The sequence below is a fragment of the Chamaea fasciata genome, unplaced genomic scaffold, assembly GCF_029207755.1.
Source record: "Chamaea fasciata isolate MVZ Bird 193981 ecotype frontalis unplaced genomic scaffold, bChaFas1.0.hap1 SCAF_9, whole genome shotgun sequence".
In the NCBI taxonomy this organism is placed as follows: Eukaryota; Metazoa; Chordata; class Aves; order Passeriformes; family Sylviidae; genus Chamaea; species Chamaea fasciata.
Genome location: NW_027094094.1, coordinates 9,023,610 through 9,046,354, shown reverse-complemented (window position 1 = coordinate 9,046,354; position 22,745 = coordinate 9,023,610). Strand labels below are relative to the sequence as shown.

At 36.0% G+C, this 22,745-nt stretch overlaps 1 protein-coding gene across 4 annotated transcripts in view; it reads left to right on the top strand.

Moving 5' to 3' along the window:
* The window catches only part of VTI1A (vesicle transport through interaction with t-SNAREs 1A), a 266,853-nt gene that overhangs the window by 61,989 nt on the left and 182,119 nt on the right, over positions 1–22,745 (top strand). The window lies entirely within an intron of this gene.

The following is a 22,745-nucleotide window of genomic DNA, read 5'->3' as shown; positions in this document are numbered from 1 at the left end:
GGAATATACAGTGCAGTTTTTTGAGGGGACAAGAAGCATTAATTCTTTTGTGCCAGAGGATGGCACATTATATAGACAGATGTATGATAACAATTAAGTTTGCTTTCCTGCAGATTTTCTATAAATGGTCAATAACTTGTTTTTAGAAGGACTATTTTAAACTTGTCAAAAATGGCTCCTGATCTCCTTTACTTGAGACTGGATCTTTCACAAAGAAGCAGTATATAAAAATTCAGACTGATCCTTTTGTGGAGGAGGTATCTTACATCCTTTTTTACTCCATGTGGAATTTGTTTTATGGAGATGATGATCATGTTAACTTCAGTTGCATATCTCCATGGTGATTTCTGAGAAATATGGTTGGAGTGCAAATGTATATTTATATGGAAACGGTGTCTTTTGGTATCAAAACCAGGTGAAACTGCATTGAATTCCATAGAGTCACTAATTCACCCCATCTTTGTGTCCGTCTCTACTTTTTATCTCATGCACAGAGAGAGAGAAAGAGAGTGAGAGAAGTGTATAATTCTTGTTCCCAAGACTCTGTGAAGACTAGGAGTGGAGTGATATTATATGACTTCTTAATGTTAAATAATTTTGAGATGGTGACTTTGGAAATATTGACTTCATTGTAATGTAGATTTTTTTTTGAAGACTTTTATGGAAACTGATGAATTATTTTAATCCTGGCATGAATCACAAGGATTCTAGGTGTAAGAGATTTTAGATTAATTCAGTGCAACAAAAGAACTTACTTTTGGAATTACTTTTGATTGTTCTTTGTTGAGGTCTCACAATAAAATAAAACGTTTTCAGTTCTTCTTTGAGCAGACTCCTCAGACCATGTCTTGCCTTTTTTATTACTTCTATTGCATAAAGAGCTTCTCTACACAGCAGTGGTGAGGCCACTTCTGTAGTGCTGTTTCTAGGTCTGGGTTCCCCTGTACAAGAAAGGCATTGACTTACTGGAGTGAGTCCAGGAAAGGACCATGAACAGAATTAAGGGATTGGAGCATCTTTCATGTGAGGAGAGGCTGAGAAAGCAAAGAATGTTCAGTGTGGAGAAGAGAAGGCTCTGGGGGGCTTTATCAATGCGTACAAATAGCTGATGGGTTGGAATGAAGAAGAGGGAGACAGACAGCTCCTCAGGGCAGGAGGCACACCTGTGAAATGCCATCAGAACATGATAATTTTTTACTTTGGTAATGGTCAAACAGTGAAATAGGTAGCTCGGAGTTGATTGTCAACTCTCCATCTCAGAAGATATTCAAAATCCAGGTGAGCACAGTCCTGACTCTGGATGACTCTAGGGCAGAGTATTGGACAAGGTGTTCTCAAGAAGTCCCTTGCCACCTCAGCCATTCTGTGATTCTGTGAGGTGGATGTGACAGCCCTTAAGTATCTATTCTGCTTTATTTATGTGGTGTCTTTTCACAATTATGGATGTGTATGTTGCATACTGTAATGAAGCTGGATGATTTTCACCTCTGGAATAAGTCACATTTGGGTCTTTTTTATTACCTTAATCAGCAAAATACATATACTATTTTAACCTGCCCCTGTGATCATGTAGTGATTAATCTGACATCACATAGCTAATTTTTATGCAATTTCACATTACAATTCCTGAAACTTACCATGATAAATTAGAAGCTTTTTTCCTATTTGCATCTCTAAACTGATAAGCCCTTTCATCTTATGTACAGTTGTTCATACAAGCTGAGATCTGTTGGAAGGTCTGCCTTCCTTCTTTGAGCAGTGTCATTGATTCATGGCTTCAGTGGTGTCTGAACAGGATGCCACTTATGTCACCATCTCTGAGGCAATCCAGCACTGTCAGGCTTTCATGGTTTGTCTGCTGTCATTTGTTGATGCTGAGGATGTTTAAATCTATGCAGAAACCTCCTGAAGGACTACGCAAAGCCTTTAGTATCTGGCAACCAGTTCTGGAGTACTCAGGGCCTTCTGTAAACAGAAGAACATTATTGTAAACATTAGTAGGGGTATGTCGCAAATTTAACAGGTGTTTGTGAAGCTGATTTGGTCCACCTGTGAGTTAATCAGAACATTTGCTTTTAAATTGCCTGAATTTTATGGCAAAAACACAACAGAAATCTTTCAAGACATAAAGAGAAACCATCAGCTGTTTAAATCTCAAAAGGTCTCCGCTGTTTATACCAAGTAGGGGAAGTCTTTAATAATGGCTGATAACACCACAAACACACTCATCTGCTTTTTAAATTCAAACTGCTGTTTTAAATTAAGATTATTTCTTGTTATTCTTCTAGTTTTATGTTACAATCTGCTTTGCTTGTAAGAAGGAGACAAGTTTACAGCCTTCTAAGTAGGCATTTCCAATGCCACTCATTATTTGCAACTCTGCAACTCAATCCTCTTAATTTCAGGCCACTTAGTCTGACCATATAGCCTCAGAATATGAGAAAGATTCTATGAATGCATGAAAATTGCTGTTTTCAATTTTTTTCAGTCAAAAAGAGAGCTCGTCAAATTAATCCTGATTAACCACAAAATTTGTCCTGGTTTTGAGGGGAGCTAATTCTATTCCCCATGCTCAGATTTCCACAGTACCAAAATGAATTCTAGAACTTCCTTATTTTGTCTGCAGAATGTAGCTAATAAGGTATACTCTTCTTTATTGAGTCTTAGTCATGTTTGCTCAGTCTGGAATATTTTGAGTGAGGAACAGTTTAAAATGCTTCATTCATCTTCAGTGATAAAATTGGCATGGAAATGTAAAACACTGTCAAGGAGAAGAAGAGCACACCTTGTTGTAGAGGACCGTAGTACACTGCAGTTGAGTTGCTTTCACTAAGTTCTTCTCAAATGCCTGATATTTTCCAGGAAAAAAAACCCCATGGTGTTTATATAATGTAGGATTCACCTTGTCTCAGGACGATGTAATAGAGAGAGAGATCCAACCATTGAATGCTGTCCAGGATTTCAGGGAAAAACTATGTTACAAGTATTTACATTTTTTCCTTCATCACCCTTAGGTATTTCTATAGCTTTCAGTGCATTATTTCAGTGTAATTTGAGAGGTGTTGAGCTTGCCTCTATGAGTGATGATTATTAGATATTATGCTGTGGCTCTGAATCTCTCTAAAATATCTGTGCTACTAGAAGAGTTTGTGGATAATAAATCTATTCTTTGTACTTAATCTTTAAAATTTTGTCTTGGCTTCTATTTTTATACCCCTTTTGTAGCATGTAAACATGGTGTTATAGAAGTAAGGATATCAAAGGAAGAAAAAGTCTCCTGTTCCATATAGAGAAAATCATTCTGAAACTTGAGGTTGCTTAAAATTATTATTTTTTTCAATCCTCCTTATTCATTGGGAATCTCAGGAATATGTAACTCTGAAACAGTTAAAGGAAAAATATCCCTCAGCAGGAGACTCAACAGCTTATTTTCCACCCTTTTGTGACATGAATAATTCTTGTTACTAAGGGATCCAAGCAAATTTCAGTGGCTTTCACCTGTTGTAATGAACTACAGTCAAACCTCCTCTTCTGGACTGGGCCAAAAATACATAATGTAATGTTGTGGTGGCCTACAGGCAGATGGTCAGACCCACCTCAAAGCATTGGCAGCCTACTTGCTGGAAAGCAAATAGGAATCTCTTTAGACAAAGATGTGTGTTTGCTTCTGTATAAAATATTATTAGTTATTGTCGTGTCTGGATGCAGCACTGAGTCAAAGTGCAGTGAACACATCAGTGAAAGTATGTTAACAAATGTTTATAAGGTGCTTCTGAAGGCAGGAGTCCTCAAGTTCAATGACTTTAGCATGAAAAAGGATCTGTTTTAACTCCAGGAGATGTCCTGCCAGATATGACTAATGGAATTTGATGTGCAAGCACATTGTCCACAGCAGCATGTCACAGATTTGCGTTTTTCACTCCTTTACTGATGGAACAATCTGAAGCCCCAAGAAGCTGCCCTGAAGGACCTTCTCCCTCCATATTTCATGGGGTGGTTGTGCTGGTCAGGTGTCATAAATGAGATGCACACCAGAACTGTCATAACATATATGAAACCGTTAAAATTAAAATAATAATATTGACTAAACTGCTTCCATTCCATTATGGTTGCAAGAATTAGAGTTTACTTTACAGGTGCAAGAGAATTAAAAAGTATTTTCTCAGCTTAGAAAAACTTTATATGGCTCTAACATCCAACGTTAATTTAAGAAAATAACGAATCCTAATATTCATACATATAGGGCTACATTAGACTAGTGGAAAGGTTGCTGTTTCTCCTATGTTGTAATTTTGTATGCTTAGTAATTTATTTGAATTAGTTAATATCTCTTGGACCTTCACGCCTCTGTTCTGCCTTCAGGTGTATGCATATTCTGATTATATTTGAGCTCCAAATAACTAAGAGTATGGAAATAGAAACCAAGTTTTGAAAATCAGGACCTTGCTTCTAGTGCCCCTTGCTTTAAATAAAAAAGGCTATCCCTGTCCTAGATATTTACACTTAATATCTGCCTATTTCATCTCTAATGAATTATTCATACATGTATATGTGAATACTGTGTATAAAACCTTTCATTAGAGAAAGAGGGCTTCTGAGTTCTGGAGCATATACCAATATCTCCTCCTCAGGTGTTTCTTTGATATGCCAGAACATCTTTCTACTGAAATCTTAATCCAAAGTTTCTATAGTGAAATGAGTTTTTATGCAGTTTCCAGTCACCATCAGAGAGAGCTTTTTCATGATCCCTGTTTCTTCTGCTAGCAACAGTATTTCATGTTTCATATATAATTTTTTTCCTTTTCTGGCTGATTTCTATTAAAATCTGTTTATTGTTTCAGAAATTCATTTTGAAGTGGCATATTGCATTCCTACATCTCTAAGCCCTCTGCCCTTCTTCTTAGTCTGGGCTTTCAAGTGGTGAGGAGGAAGAAATAGGGAGAGATTTTTGTTTCTGGGGATGTCAGGCCTCAGGAACATCCCAGCTGCACGGTCATGGGGGGAGAATCATGTTTGGGTTGTGCTGCTACCTTGTAATAAACAGTCAGAAGCAGCATTGAGAGGGCATGGAGAGACCAAACTACTCAGTTTCCATTCCTAGTGTTTTACTGTGCATTTGCTGATACCAGGGGAGGGATTTTTACACCTTCAGTTTGAATATTTCCTGCTGGTTCCTTGCTTGTCCAGTTACCGAGCTGCTCCCTAGAGCTTCCTATGGCCACCTCCTCCCTCCTGGCCCTCCCTCTCACCATCCTTTCCAGCTCCAATCTTTCCAGTTCTTGCTCTTTAATACCCTTTCTCTGTATTCAGATACCCCTTTGCGTATTAATTCAAATTCTGGTACCATCCCAACGCTGTGTTTCATCTTAAGGATTTGGTTCAGCAGCAGTATGGGCCTTGCACCTTTGTGGTCGTGAAAAGTTCATCCAGTTACTCACCCAGCACTGTCTAGTTCCCTCTGCTCCATGGCCCTCTGCATTTTCATGTGTTGTTTCAAATGCAGGATATAGATTCTTTTAGTATTTTCTTATGTTTTTAAATACATAAAGTACTTACCATAAAGTAAGGAAATTGTGAACTTTCATTAATTTCAGAGTACTGTCCTCTAACTGCCACCAAAAAAACCTGTATCCAACTACTTTTTTTGAAGAGATGAGGAAAAACTTACTTCATAATGTTGTAAGACCATTTCTGTTAAAAGATCATCTTTTGGTACTCAGCACCTTTCAACTGGATTTCCAATAAATAGAGGGCTTATCTTTCACCTCAGTAGGTTTGGGATTATATCATTAATGCAGCAAATAAGGAATGTCACATCAGTTCAGTAGTACAGATTTGCTAAGTTACAGTAGGAAAAAGTAGTGATCCAAATATGATCATTTTGCCCTCTGTTTTGGAAGAAGTCACAGGTTATTTTACATGTGCAGGAATTCAGTACTGTACCACACATCATGGGACAACTTAACTTCAGTCTTGTTAGGAATTCGCAGCCAGTTGAAGTTTGCTTAAGACTGATTTTTGGTTGAGCAAGCATTGCAATATCCTTACAAAGAGGCATTATTATATGCAATAGAAACGTAGTTTTGTGAATTTTTTTCCATGCTTGAATGATGAAAACATTTTTTTCAGTTGTCAGAAACTTGAAGTACTTCCCATGTGTATGTCAGACAAATAATCACACAGGCTAAAATTAAAATCTATTTGTGTTTTCACAAATACCTTTCATTTGTCATAGAATACCTGTGAATAATATTAATATCTGAATTATAAGCTGAACTCAGAAGATAACATTAAAGCATTATTTTACAGGCTTTCTATTGGACCACCTCTACTGTGTAGACTGTTGTATAGAAAATAACCTCTAACTGAATCAGAGAAAACAGTATTTCAGCGTAGTTTTTTTTGGTGCTGACCCTCTTTCTTTAATGTATTTATTCATATAAGGTGGTGGTTATTGATGAAGGTATTCATTGTAGCTTATTTCTAAGTTTGTAGTAAAGCTTTTTGAAGACTTTTTTGTCCTAATAAGAATGTGAGGATTTCAAGTCAAGCTATATGGTTCTTTTTTGGTCTGAACTTACACTACCTGCTTCTTTCAATTTTGAAATTATTTAGCCTCAGGGAGCTTTCCCCCACTCTGTGATAACATTTCAGAGTTTGTTGTCTGGTTCTGAGCAGGTAAGGCAAGTAAAAGAAAGAAGGATAAAAATAAAAAAGATAAATGAGCAGTGTCTGTTGTTTCTAGCAGTGTGAATAAACTCTCCAAACTACCTTGGTTTGAAAGATAATGGAGAAAGCCACCAGTTTTCTGTCCTCCATATATATATTTATATTCTCTTTCCTTATCTGTTAACACTCTCAGCCACCATGCTTAGGTGTCTCCAAGAAATGTCAGAATTTCATCTAACATAGCTTGTCCAGAAAAACCGTTTCAACAGGTGGACAAAAAATGTCAAGTCAGCTACAGCAAATAAATGTTCAATTTGTATAGGCCTGAGAAGGTCTCTTGATCAGTTTGCATATTCTCCCTGAAGAAAATGAGTTGTAGAAAACTTGTCCAAAAAGTTTCAGATAGTTCAGATGGGAAGAACTCAAATTCTGATTTATTGTCCCTAAACACCGTTCCCATTAACTAATGATTTATTCTCTCCCTCCCATCCTATATACCACTAGCACGCCTTTTGAACTTTCACCAAGTCAAAGGATTTGATTCCAAGTGATACTGACTTGGCAGTGACAGAGTCAGTCTGTTGCAACTTTTGAAAGAGCACAGCTGAATGGAATTACAAGTCCACCTTTTGACCTTCAAATATTAATACACTGCTAATTTAATGACTTCATTTGGTGAGTTCATTCTCCACAGAACATCAGCTGTATATTTTATCTAAAAAACAGACTTTGGTGAATTGGAATTTCTGGTATTTAAGTAAACAACCTGATTTTCAATAGTTTTTAACAGATTTTTTGCTACGTGGGCACGGCTGAATTTGCACAGCATGAGGTCTTGTTTGGCAAAGATTTTTTTATATTACAACTTACAACAAGAAGAAAAGTTGATGAGCTTAGACTTGACAAAGCTCACCTGTGTTTTGAGGATTTCTTTATATTTCTTGTTTGAAGCTTTCTACCTCTACTTCCTGACAGGCTAGCATTGTTTTCCTCTAAATGCACTAAAGGATGAAGTTTAGCATTAAAAAATACATCCATACTGAGCATGCTTTTCTAGGTAAAGCCAATATCAAAAGGGTTTTCATGGTAGAACATCTTTCAAGCACAGTATTTTGCCATTTTACATCTTAGGGCTGAAGAGTTACAGTTACACAAATACCTTTTTGGTTGTGTTTTTTTTTTTGTTTTGTTTTGTTTGTTTGTTTGTTTGTTTGTTTGTTTGTTTTTGTGGAAGTATAGAGGCAGAGAGGGGAACAGGACATACATATGTCCTGAACCAGGACATACAAGCACAGAATTGAAAAACATCATTCTGTCACAGTATGGAATCATGGAAGAGCCATGTTATCTAGGTATTTCTTCATGCAGTTCAAGTCACACCGTACTATTTTATGATAATGATTTTATTACACTGCTTATTTTTTCCTATAATTACTATAATTTTCCTGTAATTTCTGATATTTATGGTCCAAAAAAATTTTCCACATGTTGCATGAACAAGCAGTCAGGATTGAGAACTGCTGAACATTATGGAACCTTAGTCCAGTTACAGTTGAAATGTCAGCTTGTGTAATGTGTATCAGATGAGGACATAACCTCTAATTTGTGCAAGTACTGCTGACCATCCAAGTCTCTATTTTTAAATCAAAACTTAGACTCAGGAGTTCCATGTTGGATGCTGTTTGCTGACTGGCTTGATTTCATCCTGTCAGTGTGAGTGGAACTGCTGATCTGCAGTAGCACTCATCTCTCTGAATTAGCAGTATGAACTAGCACTGTGATTTTCTTTGAGGTGATACAATCTTGTTTTGAGAAACCACATCTGGTTATTGGCTACTAGCTGTTGTGGGGAACTGTAGACCAACAAAATTGTAGTTTGTGGTTTTGGGAATACAAGTTCACTGTTTTGCATCAGTCACCGGCCACTTATGCACATCTGTACATTCTTGTTTCTCTGTATCTTCTCTTGGTTCAAGAGAACCTTTTTGTTTTCTTCTGTGATTTTGTGTCCCTTCCATATTTTGCAAACTTTTTCCTTGCTCCTAATTCTAAGTATCAGCTGTCTGTCACATTGTGGTTCTTTTTCTGCCATTTTCACTTTACCTCATCATATTTCACTACCTCCAAAAACGTAAATGTAAATTTTGATACGGAATTTTATACTCTTGCCCTAATCCTAACAAAAGTAATAAATTGTCATGGTTATAAACATGCCCATTTGTTGATAGAGCATAAATATTTGCATATTAAATTGAAAGTGTGTGTGGGCACATGCACACTGATTGACACATTGATGTGTGTGCTGGGGAAGAATCAGAACCATAGAAAATGCTGAGTTGGAAAGGATCCATACAGGTCATAGAGTTCATCTAGTTCAACTCCTGGCCCTGCACAGGGCAACCCCCAGAATCACACCATGTGCCTTAGAGCATGGTCCAGGCCCTTCTTGAACTCTGTTAGGCTTGGTGCTGTGGTCACTGCCTTGGGGAGCTGTTCCAGTGCTCAAGCATTCTCTAGGTGAAGAAGTTTTTTCTAATATCCAGCCTAAACCTCTCCTGACACAACTTCAGGCCAATCTATCACTGGTCACCAGACAACTTCTCTCTGCTTAGTAAATTTACAAAAAGGTTTGCAAGATAAGAATTTGTTTCCATGAAGGAGGTCAAGCTTTGTCTAATTATCTCCAAATCAAGGGATCAGGAGTAGCTAATTGTTGTGGTTTGTATTTTTGTGAAATCAATTGTTCAATTTACATCACATATCTTGGAAAGATAAACATGGTGCAAAGGCAATCTCTTGCATCTACTTGGCTGGTCTCTACTGGGTTGAATTTTTCCATATTTTATGAAACTGAAGTTTTAAGTGTTCGTGTGTTTGGGATTTGGCTTCTGTTTATCTCTCTTGCAGGATCTAGAGAGCCAACATACAAAACAGTTGGAATGAGAGTATTGTTTAGGTTTTGATTTTTTGTTATTCACAGGGACGCAATAGTTCTGTGTTTTCATTACAGATGTCTTGACAGTATTAATCGGATTTTTTAAACTGAGTGCTGTAAGATTTCCATGTGTTGAATGTTTTGGCACTTGCCTACTGTAATAATTGGCTGGAATGCCATCTTGAGAAATTTTCTGGAAATTATTATATTTGCTTTACTCTGTATGTAAGTGATTCTTCTGATTCAGTGCCTTGTTTTTCAGTGGTGAAATATGAGGCATAGAAGTGTTAAGAATGAAACATAGAGACCACTTTTTGGTTGTTGTTGTTATTTTATTATTACTTTTTAAATCAACTGCTTTCAATTTATGAGGAGGATGTATTTTAAATCTAGTTTAGAAACAATGATATTTTCTCAAATGAGTTTAAAATGGCAAGTCAGAGTATTGGTCAAGTGCTAATAATCAAGTGAAGGGTTTTTTACTGCATGCCCATAAAATGTTCTATAGAACAAGTATTCTAGCATAAACTTTATAAATATGTCATGAACTAGATTAAGTGTTTACTGTATTTAGAATAAATGTTAATTTTAACATTTTAGGATTAATCTTTGGAGAAAACATTTACAAATGCTTTTTTAAAACCTGGCCCACAGAAATGGAAATGGCACTAAATTTTTGGAATAAATTAAACATTTGTAAATGTAGAGTATGCTCAGATAAACTTTGGTGTTTTCCCTATGTTGATGACATTCTTTCAGTTATTTTATTCCACTAGTAAAACAGCAAAATAATGTTACTGATCTCCTTTTTCCACTAAAGTTTCTTCAAATTCAAAATGAAAATAAATTAAGCACAAAACCAAGGAGAATATGCCATAACCTATGTAGCTTTTAAAAAAATATCTGAAGGTATGGCATGTCCTCCTAACCATCCAGAGGGACAAAACTGAATTTGAAAGGTTTTCTTTTCTTTTGGTGGAAATTGCCATGTTTAACAGCTATGCAAAAATGGAGAGTGAATGTTTAATTAAGAAAGTAATTTTAACTAGTTGTTCAAAATAAGATTGACTCTTGTTTTTTACTTCTAAATTAAGTCAATTGTGTATTTCTGTATGTTTTTAAAGAACAGTGCTTACTACTTTACTCCATTTTCCTGTTAGATACATGGATAGTTATTTGCATGATCATATCTCTTAAAACATTTAAGAAACATACCACTTCTAACAGAACCTTTTATCCATCTATAATGCTTTGCGTGGCACACTTGCACCATTATGTCTACATTTTGTCTGGGAACTACTATGTTTTGGTAACAAATGAGTGTTTTAAACATTTGCCTTGTAAATTTATGAAATCTGAAGCAAAATTTTGATACAGGAAGGTAAAATATTGAATTAGCAATGAAAATAGCCTTCTATGGTCTCCGTTGTATTGACTTTTTGCCCATTCAAGCTCTCAAAGAAAAGTCCTGGTGCCAAAAGCCAGGTGAGCCATATTTCACTCATTCCTACTACACAGTTCAGGAGTCAGTGTATTAACACTTCTAGTTCTGTACAATTTGTGGACTATTGGTTTTTCTGTTACAGCTTATTCATGCATAAAATAACATTTCCTGCTTTGCATAATGATAGAGAGTTCCTGAATTGTAAGGTTCTGCTAATGTGATGAATATTGCTAATGTTTTGGAGTATCATTTTTAGCCAATTTGAATGCTTGCCACAATGTGTCTCATTTGTGCTGTCAGTTTAATAGTATCTCTTCACACTATTACAATTCCTTACAAAGCTCAAATGTAGCTTCCATATTTTGAGATGTTGTGCTATTGACCATTTGTTGCAGTGGAGATGCAAAAATCCCCGTATGACCTTGGCATTTTTGAACTTTATTACTTTCTCTGTCATTTTCCAAAAGTGTGCTACAGCTTCATTGATATTCAGAGTAATTTATCAGGAAAATAATTACTCGCTTCTAGTTTTTCTTTAGACATGTTAATGCTTGGGTAACAAACTACAGAAGAAAACTTCATGTGATTTTACAAGGGCCCAATCCAGAGTTCATTGAAGGCAGCAGGAAAGTTTGTTTTGATTTTCCCTGAGATCAGGTTGGAAAGTATAGGGAATAACCTAAATCAAAAGCACGACAACTGTTATTCAGCTATTATTTTAAAATAAATTTTAGTTTAGTTTGGTAAAATATGTTGATGTCCCTTGATATTGAGTAGTCTCTGACATGGAAATAGCACAATGAATGACCATTCTGTACTTGGGAGATGGTAAGTTCAGAGCTGAAGATACAGTTCATGAAGACAGTACTTCTAGATTTTAAGGTTTTAAGTGTTTGAGAGCTGTCTGAAAATGATCCAGGTAGACTCTGTTCTTAAGTTTTAATGTTTTGGGAAGTTTGTATCCTGTCAAATACAGTGCTTTATCTCCAAAGATGAAATTTTCCCATTTGGTCTATATAGTATTTATATATGGACAGGAAATAGAAGTCAGAATCCAGATATGTTGACCCCTGAGATATAATATTGACCTCAGTGAGTATTAACTTCCCGGATCAATAAATGCTGTTATTGACCTCAAAGAAAAATCAATGGCAGCTTGTTAATTTGCAAACTATGACTGCAAGAAAATGGTACACATTTTGTTCTTCATTATCACCTATTTATATCTATATTTTAATGCTGTCAGTATTGCCACCTAGAGATCATCATGTCAAAACATTTCAATCCCAGCTGTTAAAAGGTTGGGGATACAGACATTATACATTATGGAATAATTGAGGAGTAGTATGGGTTAGTTCCCATATGTTCTGAAAATAAAACACTGAACAGTTGTATTTCATCTGTGTTGTTTTTCTTTTTGGGGTAGTCCAGTTAATTTCATTTCATTTTCTCTGGTGTGCTTCATCAAAACATTGCATAAAAGTACTGTATTTTACCTGCCAGAAAAGATTTCTACATGAATAATAAAGGGGATGAAAACCTAACTACTGGAAACAAGGAGACTGAAAGTGATCACTACAAACAATCATAATTAATATACGGCAGATTTTTCCTATTTATATAAGGATGACAGGTTTATAGGCAATGATATGTTCTGAAATGTTAGTTTGTGACTATATAACAAAGAAGGAGGTTTTAAATGACAGAGTATTGGTGGAGAGGTGTTGTTTTGTATCATAGCAGGTTTTGTATATGAACACTAAAATGTCAGATTTTACAGAGTTTGAAATGCCTAAAAAATGCCTGTTGCTGAAATTCAAATGTCAACAGTTCTTCTGCATATACACCACTTTGATATTTAAACTTAAAAACCTCATCAATGATTTAGTATTACTTTGGCCTTATTATGATTTGACTGCCAAAACCTGCAGAGGCTGATTTGGTCTAGAGAGTGGTGTCTTCGTTTGCAGAAGACCAAGCACAAGAAGACCAAGCACAAGTCTTCCAGCCTTTTACAGTTCTTAATTCTGTCTGATACATCTGCAGTGATCTTGGCAAGCTGAAGATTGTGTTTAGAAAACTCTTCCGTCATTAAATGACAGCATGAGAGATATTTAAATGCAAAAATAAGGCCATACTTGCATTTTTACAACTGAAGTTGCTGCAATTTTTTTGCCAGTCTGATGGCCGATGTGGTTTTGCTCTTTAATACCATGGGCTCTCAGAACTTCATTTGTGCATCTGTGTAATCCTCTTGAGAGACAGAAACAATGATATTATATTCATTCTGCTGATAGACAAAAGCACAGTGATGTTAAATTTAAAAAATAGAATGTAAGAAGGTAGCACTAAGCTATATTCATCTCAGGGATTCAGAAAAATGAGGCCTGTGCATATCTGGCAAGATGTTTGTGGTTATTATGAGTATCTTTTCTGTCTTACAGAAGTCGAGTGATCAGGAAGGGTGGTATCTTAAAGCCTATATAGACATCCCAAACAGTAGGAATGCTTTCCTTGATTTTCTATGTTGAGTCATGTCTGAGTAATCATTAAGTTTGAATCTTTCCGCAAGAGCCCAAGATAGAAATGGTGCAGGAAAGAGGCTGATTTGGGGAGGAAGGAAAGTTCAAAGTCACACTGCAGGAGTAGAGACAGAATCTCAGTTTTACAGTTTAGGTTTCTCATTTCAGGCTGCAAAAATGGCAGCGCAGCACCCACGTGTTCGAAGTCTCAGATTGCACATTCCAGCAGATATTTGTAGTAGAACTGGAAACAAAGTCTGGGGCAAGCAGACAAACTGTTGATTGTGAGCCAAATGTAGCTCTCTGACTCTGTAGACCATTTATTTTTCAAGACAGAAGTTACCCAGTCTGCTCAGGAACACTGTGCTGCAGTGGCTGGATCACACCGCAACCCCAGGTGTCAGGATTACAGGACGTTTCTCATGATGTCTTAATGACTGGTTGGTACCTGGGGAATTTTCTACTCTGGAAGCATTGTCTTTAAGGTGTACTGAAGTTCATGAAAAGGCCTTATGAATTCAAAATACTAGTCCTCATCTACGTACATCTAATGCTTTATTTTCTCTTCTGATATTCTAGAACTGTTTACTTAACTGTTGAGAAGTCTTAGGACTGACGCCATGTCTAACTTACCCAAAGGAGAAGGAAATATAAAACAATCCACAATGTTTTAATTTTCAGAAGTCATGTTCAGAATCTAGTTTATGCAGTACATCAGAAGGAGTTCAGTTTATAATTATAAAATCACTGAATTTAACTTCTTAATAGATGTCACTGATGGCCGACTTACTGATTTCCATAACTGAAATGTTTTGAAATTTTGCACCAATGGTCAGTGGGGCATAAGCTAGTAGTGTTATGAGATGAGATGTTCTGCTTCTCCTCTTTGTGAATGACTTTTACTCTCCCCGTTTTCCTTTATTAAGGGAATTTTCCATTTACTTCCTATTTGGGGAAAAAGTCTCTACATTATTAAAGTATATAAAATATTTGATGCCATAAAATGGATCTATTTTAGTTTGATAAACTAGAAATATCCTGCACTGTGAGGGTCATAGCTTATAATACATACCGTTAGTACTTTTTCATTTTTCTATATTAGGAGATTAGTGAAAAATAAGCTCTATCAATTAAGTTTTATTGCAAAATTATCTTCAGATGTACAGCAGTGAAGATGATATTGAGTGATAACACTAGAGTGGATTTTGTATAAAGCAATTACAACTTGAAAACCACAATCTGAATGAAAATATTGCTTAGGATTTTTTGTAATCTAGCATTAATACCAAAAAACTCTTCCTTTGGAAAGTGCTTAAATTACCTCTATTAAACACAAGACATTCCTAAGGTGTCCATGTGTGCTGTTGACTGAAAAATACTTATATTTGCTTTCACTGCTCATGCTTTGTCAAATCTGTAAAGTACATATGAGTATATAGTTCCATCTCATATCTGTTTAATAATACCATATTTTCCTAAAAATATTAATTTTTATATGGATAGCGGAGTTCTTAATTCAGAAATTATCCTCTGTGGATGCAATTTGATGCTATGAAATTCTCTGTATTCCTAAAAGCAGTGATTTGCCCTGAAAAAAGCAGCAAGCCCTTTTCCTCATGTGATGCAGTACATATAGCCACATATCTTTTTTTGACATGTTATTCTGGAGTTGAAAGTGCACTGAGCTTTGCAAAATGAATTCTAAGAACTTCAGAACTGAATTGTTTAATTCTGCTGATAATGAATGAAATGTATCCAAATGCTCAACTCATTCCTTTCATAGAGTTCCATTCTGCCATCACACCTTCGGTGGGCCAGGCAGTCCCTCAAAACACATAAAGGAATCTGTTAATTTAGAAAAACAAAGCCAATTGTTCAAGAGCTACAAAGCACTTCAGCCCCTTTTCATGACATAGGGAATTTCACTTGTGGCATTCACTGCCTGTTTTATAACATCATCCTTCAAAATGTTCTGTTGAGTACAAGAGAAGTTGCTCTGTAAAACATCCAATTTGTAATAAACTGAACAATACCTTAAGGAGGGGGAAATAATTTCAGAAGTGTATCAGTTGTACTCCATTGTTTCATTGTAGATAAATAGTTTGTGCCTCTGACGAAATCTCCAGTGATGCCAGCAAGAATCAAGACAGTTTAGTCAAGTGGTTACAGGTTTCCAACCTTTCAAATTGATCAAATTGAAATAGCCCATTAGGAATTGATTTAAATCAGTTTAGATAAGCTCAGTCTTAGTCCTGGCCCTTGAGGCTTTGGCTACTGAAAGTTCACTTGAAGCTGGACATATACCAGCTCCACAGGCCATCAACTTTATTAGTGTGGAGATAAGCTGATTAGATCTTGTCAATCAAAGGTGCCAATATCTCAATTGAGTGTCTCTCCCAGTCTTTCTCTCCTTCTTTGTTGCCCGCTTCAATGCCTTAAAAAAAAAAAAAAAAAAAAAAAAAAAAGAGAGAGAGCAAGCAAGAGAGAGATGTGTGTGTGCATCCCCCTGGTTGTCACCAAGCAGGGTGCAAGGGCACTGTGATGATGTGATGACTATATTAAAGAGGACATCAATTTGTTTTAAAGTGTTTTGATTTTTTATGGTGGCATTAAGAGAGAGAACATTGTGGTTGCAGCTTTACTAGAAAGCAAAGAGTTCTAGAAGGGGAGGGGGGGAAAAAAAGAAGTGTTTCTTTGAAACCTACCGGGTCTTTGAGTCTTGCTGTGCCAATGGGCGCTTAAGTGATCCTGTAACTGGCATACTCTGATCCACCACCAGCTTAAGTACTATGCTTCCCTCCAAATTATTCACTTATATAAAATAAATTTATTTGTGGATGTTTGATCCTTGCAGAAATAACTTTAAGCATTTGTTAAATATAGCTTGCTTGGGAAATGTTTGGTTATGCCAGTAATGAGCGTAATGTAACAGTGTGGGAAATTACTGCATAAATTAAGGTCAGGTTAGAACATTTACATTGACCCTGTCTCTGGAAATGAAGCTATGCATGCACCAAATAAGTACATGCAGGTATTTGCATCTCTGCTTTATAGAGGTAAAAAACAGATGAAGAGAACATCAGCTATAAAAATGGAATAGCACAGTGTTTCAGCTTAAGGCTTCATCATATAGTTAAAGTGGTATAGAGGAAAACTGGGCTTTTGTTCTTCACATCTGAAGTTTGCTCACACCATGTCTCCCTCATACTTCAAATGCAAACAACAGAAGCCTGTCCTTTTCTTCCATCACCCTACACTCACCACCCAATGAAGGCTGGAGCTACAGCACTGCAGAACTACATTGCCACACTGGATTATCTCTTTATCAGTTATTCTTCACTCCACTGTATCAATTTTCTGCTAACCAATCAGGCACTCCTCTTAGAAAAGACTGTTTGACTATTTCTTCTAGATAAATGTATTTATAGCTACACGGTTCCACACAGGCAACTCGTGTGCTACATCTTGGAGAGAGAAGGGGAATTACTTGCTCCTTCCAGGAGACTTCTAGTTAATGCTGCTGTTTGGGTATATTACAGGGGGAAAAATCTAGTAATTGTGTGCAGAGCCTAATTATTCACTTGAGTGCTGGAATTCAGGTATAACTCTGGTTTCTCTTCCAAAGTGCAGCACCATGTATTTACACAGAACAGAATAATGCTCTTCTGTGATCTCACCTTTGTTTCCTGCCATTCTCACCAGCTCCCTGTTCAGGCTGCGCATGGAGAGGAATAGCCAACTTTAGCTAGTATGTAGCATTTATGTAAGGAGTATGTAACATTGACCTGTTTAAAATATTCAAGTAGTTTTCTTTTGCTCCCCTCACAGAAAAGATAATAAGTTCTAAGCAGGTTTAGAGACATTCATGTGGAAGGAGTTGTAGGGGAGAGCAGCCTTATGGCCTTGTTGTTGCTGGTTAGAATTCCTCTGTGTTTAAATAGGATTATTGAGCTGTATTTTTTTTCATGTTTAATACACAGTTAACAGCTCTGATGCTGCAGCCACAGTCAATCTGAAGCAAATGTTCTTTTAAGAAGTTATTGAAGGAAATCTATCTAACAGACCACTAGTCAAATGATGCACTTTTTTTCCTCTGGCTATTTCCCCTTCTGAAATCATTAACTCATTGTTTAAAATCGTATTTTGAAGGCTAAAAAGAAATGTGTTGGAGTTCCAACTTGCCCTTTATTAATTGATCTGCCTTACCTTCATTAGTCATATTTTTTCACACTCATGTTTGTTGTAATGCAGTTGTCTTTGTAAACTCTTTTTTTTTTCCCTGCTTGTGTGGAACTGCACAGCATAGAACTGAATCATCAGGCAAAAAATGTGGTGATATTATTTGATAGAATCTAGTGTTTCAAGATAAGACTGGGTAGTATCATCATGACTTCTGAAATAATTTGTACATTGTTAAAAATACGATGCACTCAGCTTGAAATTATAGGTAAATGGAACACATGTTTTGTCTTGACTATTCCAAGAGTGTTTTTTATCATTTTTATCTCTTTCATACAAGTTGCAAGGAGAGAAGCTGAGCTCTGCCTTGATGGCTGAGTCTAATATAGTTCCATAGAACCATGAAATTTATTGCAGTGTTTGTTTCAGCAGACCTTTCAGTTAATACTTATATTCAGCTTAATATAAGGGCACAGATGTCAGTAAATACAATTTCTAGAAAGATGTGTTAGCCAAATAAGGAGGCATTTTTGGCAAGTTTTTACTTCAGGGCTACCACTGCTACTGAAGTTATTTGAAGTTTGCATCATATGTGTACTGTATTTGGGTTGAGTGTGCCTAATGAAAATTATATATGCTTGTAAACATCCTCCCATTGTTATGTAATAAAAGCAAATCTAGAACATTGCCGGAAGGACTTGTATGCTAAGGCTGTCTTTGACAGCAGATTTGTAATGTTCTAAAACTCATTTAAGGGCATCTGTAACTTTGAGGCCACCATCTTGAGGGAATGGTTTCAATGTAGTGACTCCAGTTCGAACATAAAAAAAAAAAAAAAAAAACAGTGGCAATGCTTAGGGTTTTCTTCCTTTGGAAGTTTTATTGTTGAGCAACCAAGACAACCATTTGGTTCATGGCATTGTTACAGCTTGGGTTTGAAAGCCTGAAAAATCATCAATACACTCTTTTCCATTGTGTTAATTTCTTTTTTTTTTTTTAGAAAAATTACTTTTTAGCATTATTTCCTAATCAGTTAATGGATGTGTTTCAGTGATGCAACATAAATTAAGAAAATATGTAAAATTAAAAAATAAGAACTGGAATTAATTACTCTGTGTACCTGGACTTCATCCTCCAAGTTCCCCAAGCCATCTTCTAGAGATGATATTTACTGACTATCTCTGTGCTGTTTACTGTACAGAAATGTGTTGCATATATGGCAGTGGATACCCTGTTAGAGGTATCCTCTGTGAGCTATCCAACGCAGAAGCAAAGATGTTTTAGTATTAAAAAAAGGATAAAATCAGTATTTCTTTTATGTTCTTCCTTGGAGGTTAGTCCATCTTCAAGTATTGGAGAGCCACAAGCATCCATTTTCCCTGTTTACCCTTGCAGCTCGCCAATTTTCTGATCAGGGAGAAATGTAAGTGAATATTGGAAAATAAAATTGTGTTTGCCTAAGCTTCCTGTTCAGAAGACTTATGATTTTAATGAATTTGACAGAAAATGTAATTCAGAAAATGTCCTCACGTTTTACTTTTTAAAATCATATTCTTGAATTGTGAGGTAACACAACTCTTCTCCTTTTAGAACAACATTCATACATCTTTGGTCTCAACACTTGGAGAATTCCTATTAGCTTAACACATTCACGTTCAGGAAAAGTCCTACGAGGAGGGAGGATTTTTCTTAAATGGGGAGGAAAAAAAAAGGAAAACAAAAAAGGGACAGAGAGAGAGAGAAGAAAAATGTTTTCCTGTTTCTTCCCTGAGGCTGAACTGTTTATCACTCCATCCTTGTTCGATAGAAGTGAATTTTATAATAAAATTTTCCCTAATCGGGCTATGTCAGTGAGGTGTCTTATCGTGGGGAGGAAAATGACACCGATCCTATCGAAAAACAGAGACGATGTCACAGTGTCCGCAATCACAGCTACTCAGCCTCCATATCTACCTTCTCCACAAACACCAAGCACTGCTTTTTCATAAGAACATCAAAACCTAGCGAAGTCATTAAAATTGCACCCGCGTAGAGTTGCAGGGATCAGCCGCACTAGCGCAAAATGGGATGTGGGAAAACAGACTCTCTAAATGTGCTAATTCCATTGTCACGTGTTTACGGCTTAATTTTAATCAGTTAAAAAAGCCACACATTGCAATAAATTGGCATTATCTTCTGTGACACCAGAGGACACAGTTGGTTCAAGGATTTAGAGGGTCGCTGGCAACAGTATATAGTGTTACAGACAAAGTATTTTTACGCTTGAACTACGGTAGCTAAGGTGCAATCCCCAGTTAAGACTGCAAACAAAGACTATAACCCACACAGTACTAAGTTCAACATGCAGACCACCTTCAGCCTGGAGACAGTGTAGAATGCTAAACTGAATAGTGCTGAAGAACATTTTCTCATTTAATGGTTAAAGGTTGTTTGCTGGCCAGTATAATTGAGGTTGCAGTTCAGTAGCGTTCTTTTAGTTGTCCTATACCATAATGAAGAAAGATCTATTGGAAAAATCTATTGGAAAAATCCCTTTGCTGTATTTGCATTTAGTTTCTAAACTGCTGGTGCTTGTTTACAATATGCCATTAGATTTCTTCCTCAAAACTGTGCGTTGCATTTTCTGTTCTTCTGCTCACAGAAATGTAGGTAAATCAGCCAACATGGACTGAAATGTGATAGTAGGAATACTACTGCTTCCAGTGAAAGGTTTATGGAAACTTTAAGTTTTTCTAATTAGGTAGTACCACAGGTCACATGAGAATTGTGCATGCTATCCGTCTCTACTCCTCCCATTTTCTTTCTTTTCCTTTCCCCCTCCCCCTTAGACTTGTTCTTTCACTTGAATATGGCTGATCAAAATATTTATAAGCAGCAGGAGAATTACTTTCTGTAGAGCAGTATGATCTAACTAATAAACATCCATTTCAATAAAACCATGTCTTTAAAAGTTGTCTGGTTTTATTTCAATGGATCAAACATGAAAAATGTGTGTGACCAGTTTAGAATGAGCAAACAGCAACCAAAGAAAGAGTTGGAGTAGGGATTTAACTTTTACGGAATAAATATCTCTTTTTAGGTTATGAGCATATCCATGGCCAAATACAAATTTCTATTTGAATCAGCACTAAAGAGCACTGTTAGTAAATACACAAAGCCATTACTGCTAAAAACAAAATGTGTTCATTTTAGGATGCAGGTTGTCACTGCTCTTTACCACATTTGATTTTTTTGACTTGGACAATTTAGTGACAATTTCATTTGATCATTTCCATGCATTCTAAGCACTACAAGCTGTCAAAAAAAATTTTGAAAATGGCCAGAGAAATTATTCAGTAATGAACAGCATTAGCGAATAAAGTGAAATTAGTGTATGGATTTCTTTTGCATATAAAGAAATAGGAACATTTGGCCTATTTGTAAATAAACGTGCAAAACTGTTTCAGGTGGAACACAAATGGACAACATTATCCAAGCTTGAGTTAAATCCAGGAATTTTTCATTAATTGCATGTTTACAAGAAATAAGAGATACTAACAATGAAAAAAAAATCCTTAAATATCTAAAAGCGGTTTGGCACTCCTCAAATTAAGTGGTGCATGAGTTTTTCTGAATTTAATATATATTTTATTTATTTATATAAATTATCTGGTTTTTCTGAATTTAATATATATATCTGTGCTGTCAGCTTTCTTACTTACTTGAGTTTGTAACATGATGCAAGCCATGTTATTTGCACTTCTTACCTGCTTAAACAGCTTGAGTAAATATGCGGGGTCATTTTATTAAAATAATAGAAAAAAAAGAATGGAGTGTAAATATAAAACACTGTTCTTTTCTATGTCTGGATTAGCAGCGAACTCTGCATGACAAAAAAAAAAGAGACTTCTTTATGTCGGTATACTTGGCTTTATAAAACCATTATGACTTTGTTCTCCAAAACAGAATACAAATATCTGATTGTTAAAAGGATTTTATTTGAGAGTTTGGCTCTACATTTCTATGGATATGTGCTTATACTCTGTTAGGAAGAAGGGGTTTTTTAGGGGTTTTTTTTGTTTGTTTTGTTTTTGTTTTGGGGTTTTTTTAATGACTTTTTATTTTTATTTTAGATCTGTCACATTAACTAGGGGAGTATTTCTTTAACTAAACAAATTGCACCACTTGCAGGTCTCCCCGGTTCAGACCCCCTAAGACTGTTCAGCTCACTTGGAACAAGTGATGCAGGTCATGACATGTCGTAGCCAGGTATTGGACACCCACCTGGAATGAACAAACTGGTATTTTCACCACTCTGAAAATTATTAACCAGTTATTTAGAGGCGAGAGCTGATCAGTCCCTGTCTCTTTCACGCCTTCTCTCTCCCCGATTTTTACAGTCCACACTTAGATCCCGTGCTGTAACTGCTTTGTGATCATATTTAAGCAGAATTACTGTATTTGGTTGCTTTGGACTGAGTGAGGGTTGTGGTGGGGAAGTGGGAAAGCTAATTTGTGTTAAATTCGGGTATAGGAGGAATTTGTTTGTGCTTTGCATCCTTCTGTGCTACAATGCTTAGCTTATAGCTGTAAGCTAAGAATTCACTTATTACTTACACCAGAGTAGGAAACATTTTACACTGATACATTGCTTTGAAAATGAAAGTGTAAATCTAAGTAGGCATTTTGTCTCGGAAAATAAGAAACAAACGAGGCAGTATTAATACACCCAAATGGGCATTTCAAAGGTGGTAAGGTGAAATCGTGTTATATATACATATATATTTATATTTGTCAGTATCTTTTTTAATAAAGGTTGAGTGAAAAGTGTTGTTTCAGATCTAGTCTTACAGAGAAATATCCAAATAAATTATACTTGTTTATTAATTCTGCACAGAATCACTTGGATTTCATGTTTTATGTCGTCAATAATTTAATTAGTTTAGGTCTGTAAGTATGCATATTGTATAAAATAGTCCTTAATTTATGCATCTCGTCACTTTAGGAAATTCTAGGT